The sequence below is a fragment of the Rhinoraja longicauda genome, chromosome 29 (assembly GCF_053455715.1).
Source record: "Rhinoraja longicauda isolate Sanriku21f chromosome 29, sRhiLon1.1, whole genome shotgun sequence".
Taxonomy (NCBI): domain Eukaryota; kingdom Metazoa; phylum Chordata; class Chondrichthyes; order Rajiformes; family Arhynchobatidae; genus Rhinoraja; species Rhinoraja longicauda.
Window position 1 is genome coordinate 18,145,334 of NC_135981.1, and position 24,735 is coordinate 18,170,068.

The 24,735-nt window shown below is 45.2% G+C and overlaps 1 protein-coding gene across 6 annotated transcripts in view; it reads right to left on the reverse strand.

Moving 5' to 3' along the window:
• mpp2b (MAGUK p55 scaffold protein 2b) overlaps positions 1 to 24,735 on the reverse strand; it is a 466,432-nt gene that overhangs the window by 398,024 nt on the left and 43,673 nt on the right. Inside the window, exon 1 of one of the 6 annotated variants that reach the window (XM_078424661.1) lies at positions 3,280 to 3,421. The exons of 4 other annotated variants lie outside the window; for them this stretch is intronic. The gene's annotated coding sequence lies outside the window, so the exon portion shown is untranslated. Of the gene's footprint in view, positions 1 to 3,279; positions 3,422 to 24,735 lie in introns of those variants that run through there. One more of the 6 variants, XM_078424660.1, reaches the window with a different exon arrangement.

Genomic DNA, 24,735 nt, shown 5'->3' on the forward strand with positions numbered 1-24,735 from the left:
AAATTGCAAATTGTCCCTAGTGTGGATTGTAGGGATGAACACTGGGAAGCGTGGACTTGCTGGGCTGAAGGGCCTGTTTCCACACTGTATCTCTAAACTAAACTAAGCATGAAGCTCAATGCAGAAGCAACAAACATAGTAATGCTCTGTTCCAATGCACTGTTGTAACATTTCTAGGTGCAATCAACAGGTCAGCCTTTATCATTGGACTATATTATGCTCTATTCGCAAAGTAACGACAACTGCTGCAGTTAAACTTCGTTGAATGTGATGAAACTGATTTTGGAATGGTGTATAATATATAATTATCACTGAACAATTCCTCTGGCACTATAAAACTAATTTTACATGTTGTTTTATCATTCCCTCAGAACACTGAAAAAAAATATTTTGCTTTAAAAAAATGAGTAAACCAGATCTTTTTCCCCAGGATACAGGCATCAAGAACTAGAGGGCATAGGATTAAGATGAGAGGGGAAAGATTTAATAGGAACCTGAGGGGCAACTATTTCACACATAAGGGAGGTGGGTATATGGAACAAACTGCATGAAAACAGTGAAGGATGATGATACAGGGCCTGATTGTGCATTTGTACAGGGCCCTAGTGAGACCGCACCTGGAGTACTGTGTGCAGTTGTACAGGGCCCTAGTGAGACCGCACCTGGAGTACTGTGTGCAGTTGTACAGGGCCCTAGTGAGACCGCACCTGGAGTACTGTGTGCAGTTTTGGTCTCCAAATTTGAGGGAGGATATTCTTGCTATTGAGGGCGTGCAGCGTAGGTTTACTAGGTTAATTCCCGGAATGGCGGGACTATCATATGTTGAAAGACTGGAGCGACTAGGCTTGTATACACTGGAATTTAGAAGGATGAGAGGAGATCTTATCGAAACGTATAGGATTATTAAGGGGTTGGACACGTTAGAGGCAGGAAACATGTTCCCAATGTTGGGGGAGTACAGAACCAGGGGCCACAGTTTAAGAATTAGGGGTAGGCCATTTAGAACTGAGATGAGGAAAAACTTTTTCAGTCAGAGAGTTGTGAATCTGTGGAATTCTCTGCCTCAGAAGGCAGTGGAGGCCAATTCTCTGAATGCATTCAAGAGAGAGCTAGATAGAGCTCTTAAGGATAGCGGAGTCAGGAGGTATGGGGAGAAGGCTGGAACGGGGTACTGATTGAGAATGATCAGCCATGATCACATTGAATGGCGGTGCTGGCTCGAAGGGCCGAATGGCCTACTCCTGCACCTATTGTCTATTGTCTATTGATACAATAACATTTAAACGACATTTGTACAGGTACATGGATAGAAAAGGTTTAGAGGGATTTGGGCCAACGTGGGCAGATGAGAGTAGATGGGGCATCTTGGTCGGCATGGATGAGTTGGGCCGAAGGGCCTTTTTCCATTCTATATGACATTATGACTGTACCCTTTGCTGATCTGTGGGATCAAAGCCTGCTCTAAGAGTTACTCCAGCATTTTGTGTCTCCCGCGATGCTGCCTGACCCGTTGAGTTACTCCAGCATTTTGTGTCCAGCATCTCATATTTCGCTTGGCCAGTTTACACCCCAGCGGTATGAACATTGACTTCTCTAACTTCAGTTAGTTCCTCTGTCCCTCTCTTTCCTCTCCCCCTTCCCAGTTCTCCCACTAGTCTTCCTGTCTCCTACTACATCCTATCTTTGTCCCGCCCCCTCCCCTGACATCAGTCTGAAGAAGGGTCTCGACCCGAAACGTCACCCATTCCTTCTCTCACCCGAGATGCTGCCTGACCCGCTGAGTTACTCCAGCATTTAGTGTCTACCCTCTATCTTAGAACGTACCTTTGGGCACACACATCTGCGAAGGAGCTGGGAAATCTGAGGCAGTTTACCCTGCGCCAGTGGACCATGAGGAAAACAATGGTGCAGCACTGGTATCTGGGTACAACTGAAGAGAAGACAGTCGAGTTCAAGAGTACTCGACTTCTGCTCAGCTGAGTCAAAGTTCCAAGCAGAATTGCTGGCTCCTCAGCACACGATCTGATCTACCTTTTTTGGTCCATTTATGATATTTTAGATTTGATCTTAATCCAAGGAGACTTAAGCTTTTCTGTAAAATGTTTACAAATATAAATGAGAGCTTTCTACTTCTTGCCTCAGATTCAGTTTCGTTTAGAGATACAACACTCGGGAAAAAAAGCCCTTCAGCCCACCGAGCCCACACTGGCCAACAATCAGCCGCTCACACCAGGTTAGTTTAATTTTAGATATCTCAGTTTGGACAGAACCAGACGCACGGTGAATTCACCTTCTTCAGGAACTGCTGATCCCTCAGTTATTAAAGACGTTCCTCCAATTAGTGGGATTCAATTGGGTGGCCCATTGCCTACAGTGTAGGTCAGTGTGCACCTGTTAGTCCAAGCCTGCAGAACCTCGCTCAGGATGAGGACATCATTGTCGCGTGTACTGATAATGCAGTGAAAAGCTCTGTTTTGTATTCCATCCTAGCAGGTCATACCAGACATAATCACAATCATACCTTACATGGCAATTACACACTCTTGTCTTCATGTTTCTCGCATGTGCAGTTTGGTTGACTTTCAGTGGCCGAGGAGTAAGATTTGAGACATACTGACCCTTTAAGTCATTCTTTCCCTGTGACTACTTTTCCTTTACATTGCCCACCTTTTGCATCCAGAACTAGAGCGAATTTACATCCGTGTAATAGGACGCGTGGGTTCAGTAACTAGATGTCCTGTTGGCACGGTCAATTTGACTGCTGTTAACTGAGCAGCAATAAGTAAAGGCTTTCATGGGAGCAGTTTGGGTTAGTGCTATCGATGGAACGCAGAATGCAATTTTGAAATGTCAGCTTGAATAATTGAATGCTCAGAGCATTTGGTGCTCAGATAATAAATGGGGCTCTGTTTTTATAAAGAGCCATTTCTTGCTTTTGGTCACAGACATGCTTGCACAGATTAATGGAGTCAGAAGGGGTCAAAGTTATCAGACATTTCACACATTTTTCACAGATCAGATCACAAAATGAAAACAAATTGGGCCATACCTGCGCAGAACAACACAGTTTGTCACAGTAACATTTCTAAAACGTTGATTCGTTTGAAAAATATATACCATTTATTTATATTTTTTCATATTTCAGATACAGCGCGGAAACAGGCCTTTTCGGCCCACCAAGTCCGCACCGCCCAGCGATCCCCGCACATTAACATTATCCTACACACACTAGGGACAATTTTTTTTTTTACATTTACCCAGTCAAATTAACCTACATACCTGCACGTCTTTGGAGTGTGGGAGGAAACCGAAGATCTCGGAGAAAACCCACGCAGGTCACGGGGAGAACGTACAAACTCCTTACAGTACAGCACCCGTAGTCAGGATCGAACCTGAGTCTCCGGCGCTGCATTCGCTGTAAAGCAGCAACTCTACCGCTGCGCCACCGTATGCAGTGATCCTTATATTGTTTTATTTTCCTCTCCGCCTTCGTTTTTCATGTTGAGCACAACGTCAGTGTCAGAAGAGATTACACCGCTCACTAAAACAAATGAAAACATGTAAATAAACACACAGAAACATCTCGCATAGGAGAGGATCATAAAGTCAATTCATGAATTATTTATCGTGTAGCTCACTACCCAATTATCACAAATGTATAGATCCCTACAAATTTAAAGGATGTGTGAAGAGCTAGTTTTACGGTGGAACCCGAGAAGGTGCTGCCAGGAATCTGGTGGAGGCAGATGTGATAGTGGCATTTAAGATGCTTTTAGATAAGCACATGGAAGTGCAGGGAATGGAAGAACATGGATCATGTACACGCTGAGGTGATTAAATTATCTCGACATTATGTTCGGCACAGACATTGTGGGCTGAAGGGCCTGTTCCTGTGCTGTACTTTCCTATGTTCTGATAAACCTTTGAACTTTCGAAGTTAACATTCAGAGTATTGTGTTCAGTTTTGGTCACCTTGTTGTAGGAAAGATGTTGTTAAGCTGGAAAGGGTGCAGAAAAGATTTACGAGGATGTTGCCAAGACTCAGCTATAGGGAGAGGTTGAGCAGGCTAGTATTCCTTAGACCGCAGGAGGGTGAGGGGTGAACTTATAGAGGTGTACAAGATCTTTAGAGGAATGGATAGATTCAATGAACAGTCTTTTATCCAGAGTAGGGTATCGAGAACCAGAGGACATGGGTTTAAAGTGAGGGGGGGAAAAGATTTAATAAGAACCTGAGGGGCAACTTTTTTTTTACACCACGGGTGGTAGGTGTTTGAAACATTCTGGCAGAGGAAGTAGTTGAGGCAGGTACAATCACAAAGTTTAGGCAGGTACATGAATTGGATAGGTTTAGAGGAATATGGGTCAAACAGAGGCAGGTGGAGCTAGTGTAGATGGGGAACATTGGTTGGCTTGAACAAAGTTGGGCTGAAGCCTGCTTCCACGCTGTTTAACTCTGTGACTCTCTCACCTTCTATTACAAAGCCATTGACAGACAACCACATAAAAACTAATCGGGATCTCAGGTAGTAAAGGTCTAATTGCTACTTTACAGCTCATGGATCAAGTTCATTCACCAAATAGATCAGACCAAAACCCATAAAGGATACCTTTCAATTTGTCTTCTTAATATTTTGACTTCTTTTTAGAGTGGATTGTCTTTAGGTGATGTTTGTTTAATAGACTGTAACGTGAATAAATACCTCCCCACATAAACTCATTCTTTATACACATCACCTTGACAGAAGAAAATTATTGCACTCTTTCCATGTCAAGAAGGTCTGTCCTCAATAACTGTGATGCAGCCTGAACAGTTAGTTTAATAGCACAATAAATCAATTACAATGAATTACTATTCCACACTTGATGACAAAGGTTTTATTGAACTAACTTAAATTGTTTAAAAGAGGAACACACAGAACTGCACAGAAGTTGGACTCTTGTGCAAAAATGCAGAGTGCTGGAGGAGTTCAGCAGGTCAGGGGCATCTGTGGAGGAAATGGACAGGCAACGGTTCAGGTCGGGGCCCTTCTTCCGATCCGAAACATCATCTGTCCATTCCGTCCCCAGATGCTGCCTGAGCCGCTGAGTTCCTCTAACACCTTTTGTTTTAAATTGTTAAAAGCCTTAGACGCTCTTCATAGGACTCATATTCTTTCTGTAGATAAATTAAAACACAAAATGCACGCCATAACATTTGGATGTGTAGTCCAAGTGGGACTCACCTCCTTTCTCCTCAACCCTATTTGCACTGATCACCCGACTTCTCTGAGTCAACAGAAAGCTGATCAAAAACGGTGGCGCAGTGGTAGAGTTGCTGCCTTACAGTGCTTACAGCGCCAGAGACCCTGGCTACGTGTGCTAGTCGGTCCGGATTTTGTACATTCTCCCCGTAACCCACGTGGGTTTTCTCTGATAACTTCAGTCTCCTCCCACGCTCCAAATACGTACAGGTTTGTAAGTTAATTGGCTCGGTGTAAATGTAAAAATTGTCCCTAGTGTAGGGTAGCGTTAATGTGTGGGGATCGCTGGTCTGTGTGGACTCGCTAGGCCGAAAGGCAAGTACCCGCTCTGTATCTCTAATGTAAACTGAAACTAAAAAGGCACAAAGTGCTGGAGTAATTTATTGGGTCAGGCAGCACGGGACAAAGCCTAGCACATGATAGGTGGATCAGGGTAAGGGTGGGATTTGGTTTTCAGATGGTTGGACAAAGGCCAGAGAAGGAAAGACAAGTAGTATGAAACAAGGAGATGTATAGAAGAGGTGTGGAGTGTGAAGCCAGAGGAAGGAATACAGGTGGAAGGGAAGGAGGGGAAAGGGAGAAATAGTCATGCATCCAGGTGGGGCACAGGGAGGGTAAAATGAGGGGGTTTTTACCAAAAATTGTAGAATTCAATGTTCATACCATTGGGTAAACTACGCAAGTGGAGTATGAGGGCATTATCATATCATATCATATATATACAGCCGGAAACAGGCCTTTTCGGCCCTCCAAGTCCGTGCCGCCCAGCGATCCCCGTACATTAACACTATCCTACACCCACTAGGGACAATTTTTACATTTACCCAGCCAATTAACCTACATACCTGTACGTCTTTGGAGTGTGGGAGGAAACCGAAGATCTCGGAGAAAACCCACGCAGGTCACGGGGAGAACGTACAAACTCCTTACAGTGCAGCACCCGTAGTCAGGATCGAACCTGAGTCTCCGGCGCTTCATTCGCTGTAAAGCAGCAACTCTACCGCTGCGCTACCCCAACTTTGCGTGTGGCTTCACTGTGGCAATGGAGGAGGCCCACGACAGATTGGCCAGTATGGGAATGGGAAGGAGAGGTACAACGGTCAGCACCCAGGAGCTCCTGCAAACATTGGTGGACCAAGCAGAAGTGTCTGGCAAAATGGTCACCCAGTCCATGCTTGGTCTCACCTCACATCTGCCCTCGTCCCTTTTATTTTGTAGCTTATAAAATCAGTGCCAGTTTTATCAGCGTCACTTTAAAACTATTTCCTCCTCTGTAATGTATTGGTCAACTCTCATCCATTGGTGAAATTCTCATCCATATCTCTTACTTCCAGACTTGACAACTCCCATTTCTGGGCGTTGTTGACTCTCTCCACCATCATCCCATCGATGAAGAAGGTGGATCCTCGGCCTTCCTCTTCGAAAGCCAACAATCGGCTCCTTGGAATTAAACTAGTTCACCGTTAGCATCAGTGCCTTCACGGTTGATCCTGAATCCCTTGCTAAATCTTCCCCAATCCTCCATCTCTTTCTTCCTTCAAGGCATTACATAAAACCCACCTCCCAGGAAACCTTGGGAATCTTACCTAGCATCACATGATGAGGTCCAGCAACATTTTTTGTTTCGTTTGGCAAACACAGCCATTGTTGAAGGGGAAAGAACAGTGAAGGCTAATAATTAGGAAATGGGGATGTGGATTGTGGTAATGTGGTGACAGGGAACAGCAGACAAAGCCTAAAAGTAGAGGCATGGGATGCAGTGGTGACGACACCCACGTTTCAGGAACTTCATTGATTAGGAACAGCCATTGTCCGCGGCACGGTGGCGCAGCGGTAGAGTTGCTGCCTTACAGCGAATGCAGCACCGGAGACTCAGGTTCGATCCTGACTACGGCCACCGTCTGTACAGAGTTTGTACGTTCTTCCCGTGACCTGCGTGGGTTTTCTCCGAGATCTTCGGTTTCCTCCCACTCTCCAAAGACGTACAGGTATCTAGGTTAATTGACTGGGTAAATGTAAAAATAGTCCCTAGTTGTGTAGGATAGTGTTAATGTGCGGGGATCGCTGGGCGGCGCAGACTCGGTGGGCCGCAGGGCCTGTTTCCACGCTGAATCTCTAAATCTGAAAATTATGTTATGGCGTGCACCCATCATTGTAACAGAAAATTGGATCTACTGCCAACTGTTAGATTTGTGGGATAATCATTTCATTCTGTAATCAAGACCAAGTTTGTTACCTAATTAAGTCTTTCTGTAACTTCCATTCTGTAGTCGAGACCTAGTTTGTTACCTAATTAAGTCTTTCTGTGAGCTCGATTCTGTAATCAAGACCTAGTTTTTCTGTGCAATCTTGTCAGATTGTAAAAGCTGTACCAAAGTCACGCTCAGGGGATCAGCTTTGAATGGTCTCTTGGTGCGCACCAGTTACTTTGAACACCAACTCAGTGCGGCCTTTCCATTTGCTCCTACAGCCATGAAGCAGTTTACGCAGTTTACTGCAGTTGGATCAGTGTGGACGCTAGTGAAATTCAAAAGAAACTCTGCAGAGGGTGACAAGCTGAAATAAGAACAGAAAATGCAGAAACAAAACAAAAAAAGAGATGCTGGAAGAACTCGGCAGCTGTGGAAAGGAAATGAGCAGAAGACAGTTTGCATTGGGACCCCTCTTTAATAATAATAATAATAATAATGTATTTTATTTATATAGCGCTTTTCATATACTCAAAGACGCTTTACAGAGATTTAGAGAACATAGGGAAATTAATAAATAGATAAATAAATAAATAAATAAACGAACAGAGAAAGGAGACAGAAGGTGAGGTGACCTTCAGTGGTTGAAGGCAGTACTGAACAGGTGAGACTTCAGCGATGTTTTGAATGTGGTGAGTGTGGAGGAGTCTCTAATGTTTTGGGGTAGTGAGTTCCATAGGGTGGGAGCAGCGATGGAGAAAGCCCTGTCCCCCCAGGATCTGAGTTTGGTCCGGATGTGGGGGGGATAGGAGATTGGCAGCAGCAGAGCGGAGGGTGCAGGTGGGAGTGTGCCTGTGGAGGAGGTCGGTCAGGTAGGATGGGGCCAGAGTTCTTTAGACAGAGTTCTTCCAGCACTTTGCATTTTAGCTGAAGATTACAGCATCTGCAGTTTGTTGTGTCTTCGAACAACAGCCAACGGTTGTTGATTATATGAATGACCCGGGAATCAGTCATTCCAGTTCACGAGGATTTATTTGGCCTTGACTATTAACGGCTTAAGAACCTGGGGATCTGAACTCAACACAAAAAAAAAAGATATTCACACCAGGTAACAGAGCAGCAGAACATTCCATTTTGACTTTGGGATTACAAAAATATTCCTTCATTAGTGTTATTGTTTTATTACTCAAAGGGTTTCAGGGATGAGCGTGGGCCTTTTGAAAATATCGTTAATATCCTTTACCATTTCCATGGGTTTCCGTTAACAGCGTTACATGGGCTCTGATAAAAAAACCAAAGCACCGAATATAATCTTCAGTTAATCGATATTTATCAACGATCATAAGCTCTTCGATTCGAGGATAATTGTGGGAATGTGGCGCTATACATTTGCACAGGCTTCCATGCTTTGTCGATGATTAAATTCAGGGAGGGAAGGCTCTTTCACGGCAAAGGATTTTCGAACCGTGAAATATGTACAGCCCCATGTTAACCCCAATTAAAAATCGCATATTGAAGTGCATCACATGCCGGAGGGCTCCGTACGGTCAACGTGCAGCCTCTTTGGAAAGTTATATTACAATGTATACACCCGCCCAATATTGTGCACGGCCTTACACGTTGGGGGCAAGCTTGTTCGAGCAGCTGTGGGAGATTTAAAAAGGAAACCATTGGAGGTACTGAGGCTGTCAACTTCAAACTGGGAGTAGAAGCGGGAGATTTTGAAAGGGAGCTGTTAGATTGGCTCATTGAGAGGCCCAGCAGCCAATAAAAGGAAGGGGCGGTGTGGCGGAGAGGCCTATTGGGGATGGTCGGGCGGGAGAGGGGCCGTGTTGAGGTGGTGCTTTAGTTTACCTTGGGCATCATGTCAGCACAGACACTGTGGGCCAAAGGGCCTGTTCCTGTGCTGCACTGTTCTACGTTCTATGAATCCCAGGAACAGACCCTTTGGCCCACAATGTTGGTGCTGAACATGAAGCCAAGATAAACTGATCTCCTAAGCCTGTAGGTGATCCACCTCCCTCCATTCTCTGCATATCTACATGTCTATCTAAAAGCCTCTTGAATGCCACTATTTTATCTGCTACCATCTTATCTATCATATCTGCCCCCATCACTACTCCATCAGTACATCACTGGCATCCTCCATTCAGTGTGTAAAAATACCTGCCCCGCAAATCTCCTTTAAATCTCGATCCTCCTACTTTAAAGCTATGCCCTCCAGTCTTAAATCCTTGACTGGATTCCGTTGCCTCGAGTCAGTTAATGTTCTCTGTGTATATATTTATCTAACCTTATTCCAGATTGCCTTCCAGTAGTCAGAACACAGCTTCTGATGAGCAAATAAAATCTCGAGCAAATCCTCAACTCAGAAAGGAATACCACAAAGTTAAAATGTTCACTTCAGTAACAGCAGGCACTGATGTGAAGACTGAGCAGCAAGGGAATCTTACACAGACAGGGAGACAGACAGACAGACAGAGACAGACGGAGAGAGACAGACGGAGAGAGAGAGAGAGGCGGAGAGAGAGAGAGAGACGGAGAGAGAGAGAGAGACGGAGAGAGAGAGACGGAGAGAGAGAGAGAGAGAGAGACGGAGAGAGAGAGAGAGACGGAGAGAGAGAGAGACGGAGAGAGAGAGAGAGACGGAGAGAGAGAGAGACGGTGAGAGAGAGAGAGACGGAGAGAGAGAGAGACACGGAGAGGGAGAGAGAGAGGCGGAGAGGGAGAGAGGCGGAGAGGGAGAGAGGCGGAGAGGGAGAGAGGCGGAGAGGGAGAGAGGCGGAGAGGGAGAGAGGCGGAGAGGGAGAGAGGCGGAGAGGGAGAGAGGCGGAGAGGGAGAGAGGGAGAGAGGGAGAGAGGGGGAGAGGGGGAGAGGCGGAGGGAGGGAGGGAGGGAGGGAGGGAGGGAGGGAGGGAGGGAAGGAGGGAGGGAGGGAGGGAGGGAGGGAGGGAGGGAGGGAGGGGGAGGGGGAGGGAGGGAGGGAGGGAGAGAGGGAGGGAGGGAGAGAGGGAGGGAGAGAGGGAGGGAGAGAGGGAGGGAGAGAGGGAGGGAGAGAGGGAGGGAGAGAGGGAGGGAGAGAGGGAGGGAGAGAGGGAGGGAGAGAGGAGCTGTTGGGGAGGGAGGGGAGGGAAAGGTGGGGGGGGGGGGGAGGAATCCCAGATTTACAATCATAGGTAGAAAGATCAGAGGAAATGTCTCCACTTTCTTCCCACCAACCTCCAACAAGGCCTGGATTTCATGCCCCAAACACATATTTAAAAGCTAATTGCATTTAAAATGCTCTCACCTCCTGGGCTGTAGATTGTGAGCCAAGATATGGAAGGAGTTTTAGCCTTTTTGTCAAATTGAGTAAGTAGTCCCTTCCTACGTCACAAATTTCAGAAACACTACATCCAAATTATCCACTACATCCATTAGATCCTGATTTTATTCCAGCACCCACTGAACACGAGTTCAAACCACTTACTGTTCAATGCCGATGAAAATTCCTCAATAAAAGGCAATTCACACCATGTTCTTTCTCTTATGCTGCTTCTGACATGATCTATTTTTAGGTTCCACTGCACAAGAAGCAAGGGTCAAATGACTCTGTGTCGAAAACCTGCCCCGCACGTCTCCTCGATACACTGCAAGGTCTGGCTGAAAGCCCAAGTATAACCTGTACCTGCGGTCGACATACTCCTAAAACTTACAACATAAAACGATAAAACTTGTATAATCGCCACCAGTAGCTGGAAGAAAACTGCCAATTGGTTGAGATGGTGATCTTCCCGAGTTGGTGAATCCCCTAAAAGCACTTCCTGATGCAAGGGAGTTGGTAAAAGCATAAGAAATGGAGGCAAGAATAATCTAATACGCCCCTTTTGCATGATCTGTTATTCAATAAGATCAAGGCTGAATTATATTCGACTTTAGAGATACAGTGCGCAAACAGGCCCTTCAGCCCACCGTGTCCGCATCGACCACCATTATCCCACACACTAGGGACAATTTACAACTTTACCAAAGCCAATCAACCTACAAACATGTATGTCTTTGTACTACTAATTCCAATATTAATTCAATTCAATTCGATTCCCTGCAAAAAAAACATTTCCCTCTAACCCCCTCTACAATTCCATCCTCAGAACTATGTCCACTGGTTTTGCTGAACTTTTACTTCAGTTCAAAAAATGAATGAGATGGGATCAAATCAGCATTGTGGACCAAATAACATCATAATTTACCTCCACTGCACTGTCCCCTTACATCAACAAGGCACTCACAAATACCTCGTCTTGATTTTTACTTCCATTTGCAAAGTCCAAATATAAAGGAACAGAGTCAGCACTTAGTGTCGTGGGTCACATTTAATAACTTCAAACTTAAAATGGCTGCTGCTCTTGAGGCCTTCTGCTCTGCACCTGCACTGAAGATTGCTCCTGGTCACATGACATCAGTATGTCCTGCATTTATCCAGCATATCACAACAACAGTTTCAAAAAGATGGCAATACAACATACCTCGTCTGCCACAACTTGACTTTTACATCCCATGTCGAATGTAGATACCCTTCTGGTATTCAGAAAGTTAAATCTGATCCGAATTTCATGTCATGTCCCTCTAAAATCAAGATTATAATAATTAAAAATGAAATCTGAATCTACTGATTCAAAGTGTAGGAAGGAACTGCCGATGCTGGTTCCACACCGAAGATGGGCACAAAATGCTGCAGTAACTCAGGAATGGATGACGTTTCGGGTCGAGACCATTCTGAAGTCTGAAGAAGGGTCTCGACCCGAAACGTCACCCTTTCCTTCTCTCCAGGCATACTGCCTGTCCCGCTGAGTTACTCCAGCATTTTGTGTCTATCCACTGATTCAAAGCTGTTGAAGATGCTGTCAGGATTTTTGTTAAATTTCTGAACCCAACTTGAGATATTTGAATTTTCCTAGCGCAACAATGAGACAAAGAATAAAGATGGAATCCAATTGACATCTCCCATTGATGTCAATTGCACTCCACCTGTTGTTCCTCGAAGCTGTTGATGTAGTCTTGAGAATTCTCTCTCCTTCTCAACTCAATGTTTTTTATTCTCTTTCCAACAGCCGTAGCTGAGGAAGGATCTTAGAACAGCACAGCACTGAAACAGGCACTTTGGCCTACCATGTCCAGGCAGAACATGAAGCCAAATTAAACAAATCTCCTGTGCCTACTTGCGCTCAATATCCCTCCATGTGGTTGAGATGGTGAACTCAATGGATACGTGCGTATCCAAAAGCCTCTTAATAGCCAAGAAAGAATTTCATTTATGCACTCACCCGCTCAACCTCAGGATACGGTGATGCTTTGCCTCAGTTAATGAAATTATTTTCATAAAGAAGGGCGTAATTTGTGGTAAATTGTTTCTTCTCTTCTGAGCAACCGCAGTGGAAACGAACAGACATCATGCATCCCAAACAATCAATGGCTACACCAGGTAGAGGCAATATCTCTGAAGATCTCTGAGCATTGTGAAGGTCACGACTCGAAAAGTTGCCTCTCCATTCCCTCTGATGCTGCCTGACCCACTGAGTTCTTCCAGCACTTTTGTATTTTGCTGGAGGCACAATTTCTGTTTCCTTTGTCTGTCCCTCCCTTCTTTAACCTCTGTGCAACTTAAAACTAACTTTCCTCCTCTCTTAGATAGACACAAAATGTTGGAGTAACTCAGCAGGACAGGCAGCATCTCTGAAAAGAAAGAATGGGTGATGATTCGGGTCGAGACCCTTCTTCAGACGAAGGGTCTCGACCCTAAAAAAACCCCACCCATTCTTTCTCTCCAGAGGTGCTGCCTGCCCCGCTGAGTTACTCCAGCATTTTGTGCCTATCTTCGATTTAAACCAGCATCTGCAGATCTTTCCTACACATTTCCTCCTCTCTTTCCCAGTTCTGATGAGGAGTCTTCAACCTCAAGCATGAACTATTTTTCTTTCTGCCAATACTGTCGCACTTGTTCAATTTTCTGTTCTGTTCAATGACTATGGTATTTTCCACCACAGTGACTATGCAGCTTCATCAACAGTAAGTAGACTGCTGCTGGTGAACATTTGCCACGATGATTTAGTCTGTAGTTAAATTCTCCACTAAGAAAACAGTCATTTCTTGCAGAGCAAGTGTCACTCTAAATTTGTTATAATTTTATGGCAGTCCACAGGTTTTGTTCCAACTTTGACAACTGTGATGATATATTACAAAAAAGATTTTAAATGCAGGTGCAAGAGCAAAAAGGGCGACATTTCATGGAAAATATGGCTCAGTATGTAGTAATCCAGGTGGACATTAGTAGACACTGTTCAATGCAAGCGCTCACATTTCCTCCCACACCCTTCACACAAAGGGGGGTGGGTGTATGGAACAAGCTGCCAAAGGAGGTAGTTGAGGCTGGGACTATCCCAATGTTTAAGAAACAGTTAGACAGGTATATGGATAGAACAGGTTTGGAAGGATATGGGCCAAATCATCAAAACTGCCCGGAAAATCATTGGCAACCCTCTGCCTTCCCTGGAAGACATCTCCAGCTGTCGGTGCCTCTGCAGAGCCAGGAAAATAATCAAAGACCCCTCCCATCCTGGACAGTTCCTGTTCAACCTCCTGCCCTCTGGTAGGTGGTACAGGTGCATCAAAAGCCGGACAAACAGACTCAAGAACAGTTTCTTTCCCTGGGTCATCAGAACTCCAAATTCCTCAAATATTCGCACAACATGTGAAATGCTGTCATTCATTCCAATCATTTCTTTTAAAGTATTTATTACATTTTAAAGTGCAATATTCTCCCAAGTGTAATATTCTACCTAGGTGTGATAAATATATATGAATTCACTACTTTAAGCATTTAAATGACGTATTGCATGTGTTTTTAACTTGTTTTGGTTGCACTGATCAGGAGTAACTCTCCTGATTTCGTTGTATCTCTAAATACAATGACAATAAAGGCTTATTATTATTATTATTATTATTATTATTATTATTATTAAAAATGCAGGCAGGTGCAGCTACTGTAGATGGGACATGTTGGCCAGAGTGGGCAATTTGGGCCGCAGGGCCTGTTTCCACGCTGTATGACTATCCCAAAGACATGTGTCTAATTGGCCTCTGTCAATTGCCCCTAATGTGGATTGAGTGGATATGAAAGAGGGATAACATAGAACTATTGTCAACGTGTGATTGATTGTTGGCATGGGCTCAATGAGCAGAAGGCTCTGCTTCCATGCTTTACAAGCATATACTTTACGGATGTAAGGTGGGAGATCCAGTTCAGACGGGTGTGTTGTGCTTCTCATTGGATCACCTACTTCTTCTGTGAGCAGTACCATTCGTCCTCTTGGGCATTCCCTCGAGATTAAAGATGACTCACTGTTGAAGCCTACATGGAAACTGCAGATGCTTCTGATGATGAAGGATCCTGACCTGAAACGTGCTCCACAGACGATGCCTGATCCGTTGAGTTATTCCAGCACCTTGTGCTTTGCCACAAATGCTTCCACAGGTGGGACAGCTGGCAGGCAGATAGTTTGAGAGATGAACCGATTCTTCAAACACTCCCACACCACCTCAATCTGCTCGTAATGCGTGGACTCGAGGTTCTCAACACCATGCTGAAAGCTCCTCCTCAACTTTGAGCGAGGACATTGCATTTCTTCTTCGAGCACTTCTTTGAATCTTTTCTTCTGTCGACCTGGCAATCTCTTCCCATGATAGCACTTGGGATAGAGTATCTATTTTGGGAGTTTGATGATAGAGAGCAGCGGCAGTCCCTGCCCTTCTGTACGCTCGAGCCACCCTCAGCAGGCATCTCAAGGTATTGGAAAAATACCAACTGCTTTCACTGCAAAATCTGCCAGTCCCAAAACATCACCTATTCCTTTTCACCAGAGATGCTGCCTGACCCGGTGAGTTACTCCAACTTGTTGTGTCTATCTACCATGAGAGTGTCGGTGTAATCATTGTCCACACCAGCATCATCCCCATGCCACAGGGGGGTGTGGATCACATGCAGGCAGATGAGATTAGTTTATTTTAACATCATGTTCGGCACAGATATTGTGGGCCAATGGGCCAGTACCTGCTCTGTGCTATTCTATGTGCTAATTCAATGCTCTCCTCGTCTCTCCCTCTCCCACCCCACCTCCTCAATGTAATAATTTAACACTTTGTTCACGCCAAGTTGTGAGCCACTCACAGCCAGTGCAAGGTGGTTGCCAGGATCGACACAGGAGGTTGCAAGTTGGCCCACATTTATCAAAGTGCTTCAATAAAAATTATAAATAAATCCACCTGCTAATGAACTTACCACCTCCATGTTTTCCCTCGTCATTTTAGAGAAGTCTCTCGTGGTACAATTCCTTCATTTTCAGAATTTCTGATACACTTGGGCCTGACCCTACTGCCCCATGACTATCCCCACAGCCAGAGTAACTCAGTGGGACAGGCAGCACCTCTGGAGAGAAGGAATGGGTGACGTTTCGGGTCGAGACTCACTCATCTCTGTCCCCACTGCTCCTGACCTTGCTGTTCTCCACTCATGGTGGATAAGCTCTGCCTTGTCATTAAACCCACCGATGTGGCACGATGATGTTCACAACACAAAGTGCTGGAGGAACTGAAGGGAACTGACGGTGGCGCAGCGGTAAAGTTACTGTCTTACAGCGCCCGAGACCTGGGTTCGATCCTAACTACAGGTGCTTGTCTGTATGGAGTTTGTACATTCTCCCTGTGACCTGCGAGGGTTTTCCCCAGGATCTTCGGTTTCAAGGTTCAAGGTCAGTTTATTGTCACATGTACCAATTAAGATACAGTGAAATTTGAGTTACCCAGACTCCCACACTCCAAAGACGTACAGGTTTGTAGGTTAATTGGCTTGGTATTAATGTAAAATTGTTCCTGGTGTGTATAGGATAGTGTTATTGTGCGGGGATCGCTCGTTAGTATGGACTCTGTGAGCCGAAGGTAGACACAAAATGCTGGAGTAACTCAGCGGGACAGGCATCATCTCTGGAGAGAAGGAATGGGTGACGTTTCGGGTCGAGACCCTTCTTCAGTGAGCCGAAGGGCCTGTTTCCGCGCTGTATCTCTAATCTAAACTAAACTCAGTAGGTCAGGCACAAGCATATAACATATAACATATAACAACTACAGCACGGAAACAGGCCCGTTCGGCCCTACCAGTCCACGCCGACCATTCTCCCTGACCTAGTCTCATCTACCTGCACTCAGACCATAACCCTCTAATCCCCTCCTATCCATATACCTATCCAATTTACTCTTAAATAATAAAATCGAGCCTGCCTCCACCACTTCCACCGGAAGCCCATTCCATACAGCCACCACCCTCTGAGTAAAGAAGTTACCCCTCATGTTACCCCTAAACTTTTGTCCCTCAATTCTGAAGCTATGTCCCCTTGTTGGAATCTTCCCCACTCTCAAGGGGAAAAGCCTACCCACGTCAACTCTGTCCGTCCCTCTCAAATTTTTAAAAACCTCTATCAAGTCCCCCCTCAACCTTCTACGCTCCAAAGAATAAAGACCCAACCTGTTCAACCTCTCTCTGTAGCTTAAGTGCTGGAACCCAGGCAACATTCTAGTAAATCTCCTCTGTACCCTCTCCATTTTGTCGACATCCTTCCTATAATTTGGCGACCAGAACTGCACACCATACTCCAGATTCGGCCTCACCAATGCCCTGTACAATTTTAACATTTAGCATCTGGAAGACAGACAGCTTCTTCCCCTCTGTTATCAGCCTTCTGAACGGGACTTTCATAAGTCCACCTTTTTCCAACCTACTCATTGCGGACATTAGACTTTTTCTCTGAAACTGTATTCAGGTATAGGATCTGATCTTATCGGACAGCTCACAAACAAAAGCTTCTCGCTGTATCTCAGTACACGAGACAATAATATACCAATACCCAATCTGTGGGGGGAATGGGCAGAGGACATTTCACTTCGGGACCCTTTAAGAATAGAGTATGGAGGAGAAAGCTGGAAAGGGGAGGTGGGGCGATGTTGGTGAGTTTTGATGTATAAAACTTTAAAGATGTTGGCTATTAGTTTCCAGGCACACCCTCATACTTCCTTTGAGCGTCACTCCATTGTTTCCAATAAGCTAATGACTTAGTCTCTCGACTGTCTTCGACCTTGTACCCTCCACTTACACACAGCCCACATCACCATTCTTCCTGCGATCATCGACCAAGACCTGCTAATCCCCCCCCAATAGTTTTTGTACTGCTCTACGTGCCTTTGTAAATTGCCCCACGGGGACAAATAAAGTGTTTTTGAACTTTGAGACCAGAACACAACTCATGAGCTCCTATGGTTTCACCGACAGCAAGGCTGATTCAGTTCCATCCAATGCCTTGAGAGTCAGTGCAATCGTATTTGCTGTGGGGCCCGTGATCAAAATGGTTGCGTCAGCCATGGACCCAGTGGCAGGCTAGTATCTCTCTGGGATGGGGAGATCACAACTAAACAAAGGCAAGCCATACTAAACTACAGAGAGCCTGCTTCTGCACGAGGTGGCTAGCAACATGCCGGGCTACTGCAAATAAACCGAAAGCTCTGAAGTGGTGAGTAGGAGTGTGCTTCGTGTCACTGCACATGTCCAACACCCTCTCTGCATTATTCGGCAATGCAAAGATGGACCTGTCTAACCTGTCGTATCCATGGACCTGACTAAAGGAATAAATCTTCCCCAAAACCATGATGCACACATCTACCTCGCTTCTAATTGAAGGCAAGACTTTCAATCAGGGAGCAGGTTACAAAAGTACAAGTAACTGAGAGATAGTCAAAGCAACAACATACATTTTTTGATCGTTATCCAGAGTCTGTCCCGATAGGAAACAAATTGAATCATTTCCAAACAAAACACATCAGTGAACCCGCAACCTCCCGCCTTAAAGATAAGCACCGGTGCCCCGGTGTCTCGGCAGATGCGCACAAACCCAAGATTGTTAAAAACTGGAGGAGGAAAGAAGGACGAAAATAGGAGAGTCCTTTAGAAAGTGTTAGCCGGCATAATCTCCAGCAACATGACTCGCACAGCTATCTGGACTACACTTCTTCCCACCCGGTCCCCTGCAAAAAGTCTATCCCCTACTCCCAATTCCTCCGTCTACGCCGCATCTGCGCCCGGGATGAGGTGTTTCACACTAGGGCTTCTGAGATGTCCTCGTTCTTCAGAAAACGGGGCTTCCCCTCCTCCATTATGAGGCTCTCACTAGGGACTCTTCTACATCCCGCAGCTCCGCTCTTGCTCCCCCTCCCCCCACTCGCAACAAGGACAGAATCCCCCTCGTTCTCACCTTGCACCCCACCAGCCAGCGGATCCAACATATCATCCACCAACATTTCCGTCACCTACAACGGGACCGCACCACTGGCCATTTCTTCCCATCCCCTCCCCTCTCTGCGTTCCGCAGAGACCGTTCCCTCCGTAACTCCCTGGCCCACTCGTCCCTTCCTACCCAAACCACTCCAACCCTGGGCACTTTCCCCTGCAACCGCACGAGATGCAACACCTGTCCCTTTACCTCCCCCCTCAACTCCATCCAAGGACCCAAACAGTCTTTCCAGGTGAGACAAAGGTTCACCTGCACCTCCTCCAACCTCATCTATTGCATCCGCTGCTCTAGATGCCAACTCATTTACATCGGCGAAACCAAACGCAGGCTCGCCGATCGCTTCGCTGAACACCTGCGCTCGGTCCGCATTAACAAAACTGATCTCCCGGTATCCGAGCACTTTAACTCCCCCTCCCATTCCCAGTCTGACCTTTCTGTCATGGACCTCCTCCAGTGCCATAGTGAGGCCCACCGGAAATTGGAGGAACAGCACCTCATATTTCGCCTGGGCAGTTTGCAGCCCGGTGGTATGAACGTCGACTTCTCCAACTTTAGATAGCTCCTCTGTCCCTCCCTTCCCCTCCTCCTTCCCAGATCTCCCTCTATCTTCCTGTCTCCACCTATATCCTTCCTTTGTCCCGCCCCCCCGACATCAGTCTGAAGAAGGGTCTCGACCCGAAACGTCACCCATTCCTTCTCTCCCGAGATGCTGCCTGACCTGCTGAGTTACTCCAGCATTTTGTGAATAAATCGATTTGTACCAGCATCTGCAGTTATTTTCTTATATGACAAGGAAGAGAGTGAGCAAGGCAATGGAGAGCAGCAACATGATTCAGAATGGTATATATTCGGCTACGGAACAGCAACGAGAAAAATATATGAGCTTAGTTTTGGACACAAAGTGCTAGAATAACTCATTGGGTCAGGCATTATCTTTGGACAACATGGGTAGGTGGCATTTCAGCTCGGGACCCTTCTTCAGAATGGAAGGGTCTGAAGTAAGGTCCCAACCTGAAATGTCACCTATCTATGTTCTCCCAAAATGATGCCTGACCCACTGAGATACTCCAGAATGTCGTGTTTTTATTCTGTTGTAAACCAGCATGTGCAGTTCCTTGTGTCTGCATAGTTTTGGTAAATCTAGGAATGCAAGCATGAGAAAGAATAAGGTACATTCAAGAATAGCTTCTTCTCCACCTTGACAGGCTCTTGAATGGATCTCCCAAATTCTTAGTATGTATCCCTAATCTTCCAATCTACCTTAGTGTGACTCTTACACCTTTTTTGTTTTAATCTGCACTATCTCTGTTGCACTATATTCTGCACTATATTTTGCACTATACGAGTACTATCTATTCATATATGGTATGATCTGCCTCGATAAAACGTGAAATCTATTTCACTGTTTTTCAGTAATTTCTAGCAAGTAGACCAAGTGGACCCGTTGGGCCCAACCCTCTCCTGCATTGGTGCAGCACCCTCTCCTCCCTCCCTCCTCCCTACCCCCTTCCCCTCCCCCCAATCCATCCCCCTCAACCCCCCTTATCCCCCCCCCCCCTCCCTCCCTAGGAGATAGATTTAAACTTTAAAATGTGAATAACTTTAAAAATATAACACTGATTTCAATGAAACTTCTTCCATTGGCACCAAAGGGACGACGGTGAGTAAGGTGGGCCTAAAATTGCCGCACTATCGTGTACCATTTTGGTTGTGGTTCAGGAACAAACAAACAAACAAACGAGAGTTTTAGTATATAGATAATAATAAACCAATAAAAGGCAAGGGTAGTACAGTGATTTTCCAGCACCCTTGGTTCCAGAGCCTTTCTGGATTATCCATTTTGCCGGAACAACAGAGGTCGCGGTCTGTCTTTGAGGGACCGAGATACCGTCCCACATAGTCAGCTGCGGGAGTCGGCTATGGGAACAGATGCTCTGCCCAGATTTCCGGGGGGAGTTTGACTCGCCGATCAGCAGCAGAAGTCCCAATGAGGTCCAGTTCCGCCATCTCACCCAGCCTTGATGCCACATTTTCAGCCAGACCACCTGTTGCCGGGAAAATGAGTTGAGGAGCAAGGAGGTCCTACTGCTGTTGTACAGGGCCCTGGTGAGACCGTACCTGGAGTATTGTGTGCAATTTTGGTCTCCTAATTTGAGGGACATTATTGCTATTGAGGGAGTGCAGAATAGGTTTACCAGTTTAATTCCCGGGATGGCATGACTGACATATTATGAAAGAATGGGTCGACTGGGCTTGTATTCACTGGAATTTAGAAGGATGAGAGGGGATCTTATAGCAACATATAAAATTCTTAAAGGATTGGACAGGCTAGATGCAGGAAAAATGTTCCTGATGTTGGGGGAGTCCAGAACCAAGGGTCACAGTTTAAGAATAAGGGGTAGGCCTTTAGGACTGAGATGAGGAAAAGCTTTTTCACCCAGAGAGTTGTGAATCAGTGGAATTCTCTGCCACAGAGGGCAGTGGAGACCAATTCACTGGATGTTTTCAAGAGAGAGTTAGATATAGCTCTTAGGGCTAAAAGAATCAAGGGATATGGGGGAAAAAGCAGGAAGGGGGTACTGATTTTGGATGATCAGCCATGATCATAATGAAAATGGCGGCTGGCTCGAAGGGCCGAATGGCCTACCCCTGCACCTATTTTCTTTGTTTCTCCGAGATCGGCCGCCTCACCCAGACTTGGTGCCACATTTTCAGGAGGATATCCCTTGGGGAAGGGGATTTTTTCCAGATTAAAGGGGGGGGAGTGGGTGAGGGGGGCCCAAACCACCAGTTGCTGGGAAAATCAGGGGCGGATCTGTACTCCACCAACATTAAGTTTTCCCTTGTTAACCAAAAACAGAAATCGCTGGAAACACTCGACAGTATCTGTGGAAAGAGAAGAGAGTTAAAGCGTCATGTCAACGACCTTCACGGGTTCAGATACCGAGTGCTTCCAATACTTTCGACTTTTATTGAAGGTTTTGTGGTATCTGCAGGTTTTTTTTTTGACTTTCAAACTCTTTCTTCCTTCTTGCTCAAGAATATAAAAGTAAATTGGGATACCATTAGAGCCGGTGGCATCGTTCATGTTTTGAGCACACTTGTACATTGTAGAGGATTAAGTGCAGCTACTGGGAGACGTTGAGCATTGGAGAGCATGTGGGAATACCGCCTATGGATGGAAAAAGTGTAGTCAAACTCTAAAGGTCCGGAGATGCAATAGGAAAGGATGCTGGAATCAGCAAAGAGTCAAACAGGTTAGCTTCTTGCAAAAGACCTCTGAGGTTCGTTGTTTTCTTTTACATTGAAAGAATCTCTCTTGCTATTCTCAAATTGCGAAGCGGGAATCTGATAAAGTACTCGTCCAGCCACTGGAATCACAAGGAGCTGCAGACTCGGGAATGTTGAGCAAAACACCAGGTGCTGGAGGAACTCAGCGGGTCAAGCAGCATCTGCGGAGGGAATGGACCAATAGGTCGGGACTCTTCTTCAGACTGGGACTCAACCCATCGTTCAATCACCTCTTCATTTGTATCTACTTATCATTTTTTCCACTCCCATCTCCCATTTCCAGCTTTCTCCCCGCCATCTGATTCCACCCCCCTCCCCCCCCCATCACCGGAGTTCCTCCAGCACTTTTCCTTCAGCCATCGTACTTTAAAAAAGAATTAAGACTGAGGTCTTTAAAAAAGTACAAATTGCAGGAAATGTAGCAGAGTTTAACTGCTTTGGCATACAGACACTGATCATTTTATGTTTTAAAATAAGTTCTTTATTCGTAATTACACCAGCCTTGAGAAATTGTAAAACATTGATTAGATATCTGTAAATCCTGCCCAAGAAAAGCTTTGACAATGTTCTCAATAGCCTTAAGGGAATCTATTTTGCAAAGTCAGAAACAATAGCGTGATATATTAGATATGCAACATTTTGTAAAGGAGCTATCTTTCCCTACTGTTTGTGGCTATAGAATACAAGAATAAAATTAGGTCCAAGTCCTCAGAGATCCGACACACAGCAAGCTTGCCAGAGACAGCCAGTTACTGTTGCTCTTATGCTGCCTCAGAGAGAGTAGATGCATGATCGGTGTGGTCATAATTATTCACACTGTAAGCAGCGATCAGAAAGGCTTCCAGTCATAGGGCTTGATTCATTAGAGAATCGGTAAACTAGAAGTCAATTTTCAGTCGACTAATTGCTGATGGTAAAGAATATCTGTTCAAGTCAGTTACGGCATGCTTGCTGCTGCATCTCCAAGACTAAATATGCCTGTGATCGTCCCTCTGCAGCTCACTCGCCAGTTGTTCCAGTAGTGCTGCAGGCATGAACACTTGAAATGGCAGGAAGGGCACAGTGTCCTTCACTTGCACCGCCTCGAGATCAGAAGGAAATAGCACAGAGATTTCCTTTGACATTAGCTGAAGCCGTTGGCATTTCCTAGTTTGCACAACGTTCAGAACTGCAGCAAGCTATATGTAGCAAGAATGAGCCACAACATTCAGGCTATTTTGTCACATCTGCAGCTACCAGGGATTATGTTGCAATGGTCTCAAGAGACTCCTGGACTAGCACATATAACCAGAGGACAGGATAAAGTTGTTCCTTCACAAATAAAATCCTCGCGTCTTAATGTTCATAATCCTGTGCAGAAGTTGAAAGAAAAACGTTTCTGAAAAATGTATAAGGTAGCTTAAAATTGACATCCCGAATGAAGTTATTAATGTTTACAATGAAGGCAACATTTCTGAAATTATGTAGAACTGAATGGTCACAGAAATTAGATTTGCTTTCAGATGAAGAAATGTTCATGAAATATCAACATAAAAGAACAAGGCAAATAAAATAAATGTGGGGGGAAAAAGCTACACACAAAAAAAAACCAACTGCAGCGATCACAATTTAAAATGCGCAAGACAAATTAGGAAGTTCACAAAATATTCAGAAGTCGTTTCTATGCATTCCCCTTCCCAGTAAATTGTTCATGTTGGTGTGCTTTTAGCTGCTAAATGCGTTTCAATTTTCCCATAATTGAAGAACATTTTTATTAAAATGGATTACTTACAGAGGGAGACTATCATTTTGATTATTTGATTTGTCAAAGGACAAATTGGATAGTGGATCAGGCCAGTAGGGTGTGGTAGGTGGGAGCAATATATTTTATTGTATAATCAGGCACTGTAACACATTTTCAGAGACGCAAGGAACTGGAATCTTAAGCAAAAAACACAAAATGTTCGAGGAACTCAGGCGGCTTCTGTGGGGAGATTGGACAGACGACGTTTGTACCCTTCTTCAGTCTGAAGACAAACAAAGACGTCTTCCGTTCATTCTCCCCACAGTTTCTATCTGGCCCATTGAGTTAATTCACCACCTTGTGTATTTTAATACATTTTCTATTCGTACCTCTCATTCTTTTTTTCTACTGTGGGAAGTGGGTGTTGTTGTCAGACTCAGCATTTATAACCCATCTCCACATACTCCTGAAGAAGGAATCTCCAGGAATCATGAAGAGATGGGGAAAGTTTGCAATACGGTCAATTCAAGTACCTGACTGGGAAATCAAGCTAACTTAGTTAACTCAGGTAACTCAAAGATCACAGTGGAAAAGGCCAGTGCAGTAATTCGTGTGGGAGACTGCAAGGCCAGGTCAATTAGAACAAGACGATAGACACACAAAGCTGGAGTAACTCAGGCAGCATCTCTGGAGAGAAGGAATGGGTGACGTTTAGAGTCGAGACCCTTCTTCAGACTCTCTCCAGAGATGCTGCCTGTCCCGCTGAGTTACTCCAGCTTTTTGTGTCTATCTTTGGTTTAAACCAGCATCTGCAGTTCCTTCCTACTTAATTAGAACAAGGGTAGCAATGTATTGGAGTTAGAACGTAGGACGATTCACAAGATAAGCAAAATATGACAAGGGCAGGAACACAAGCCTGA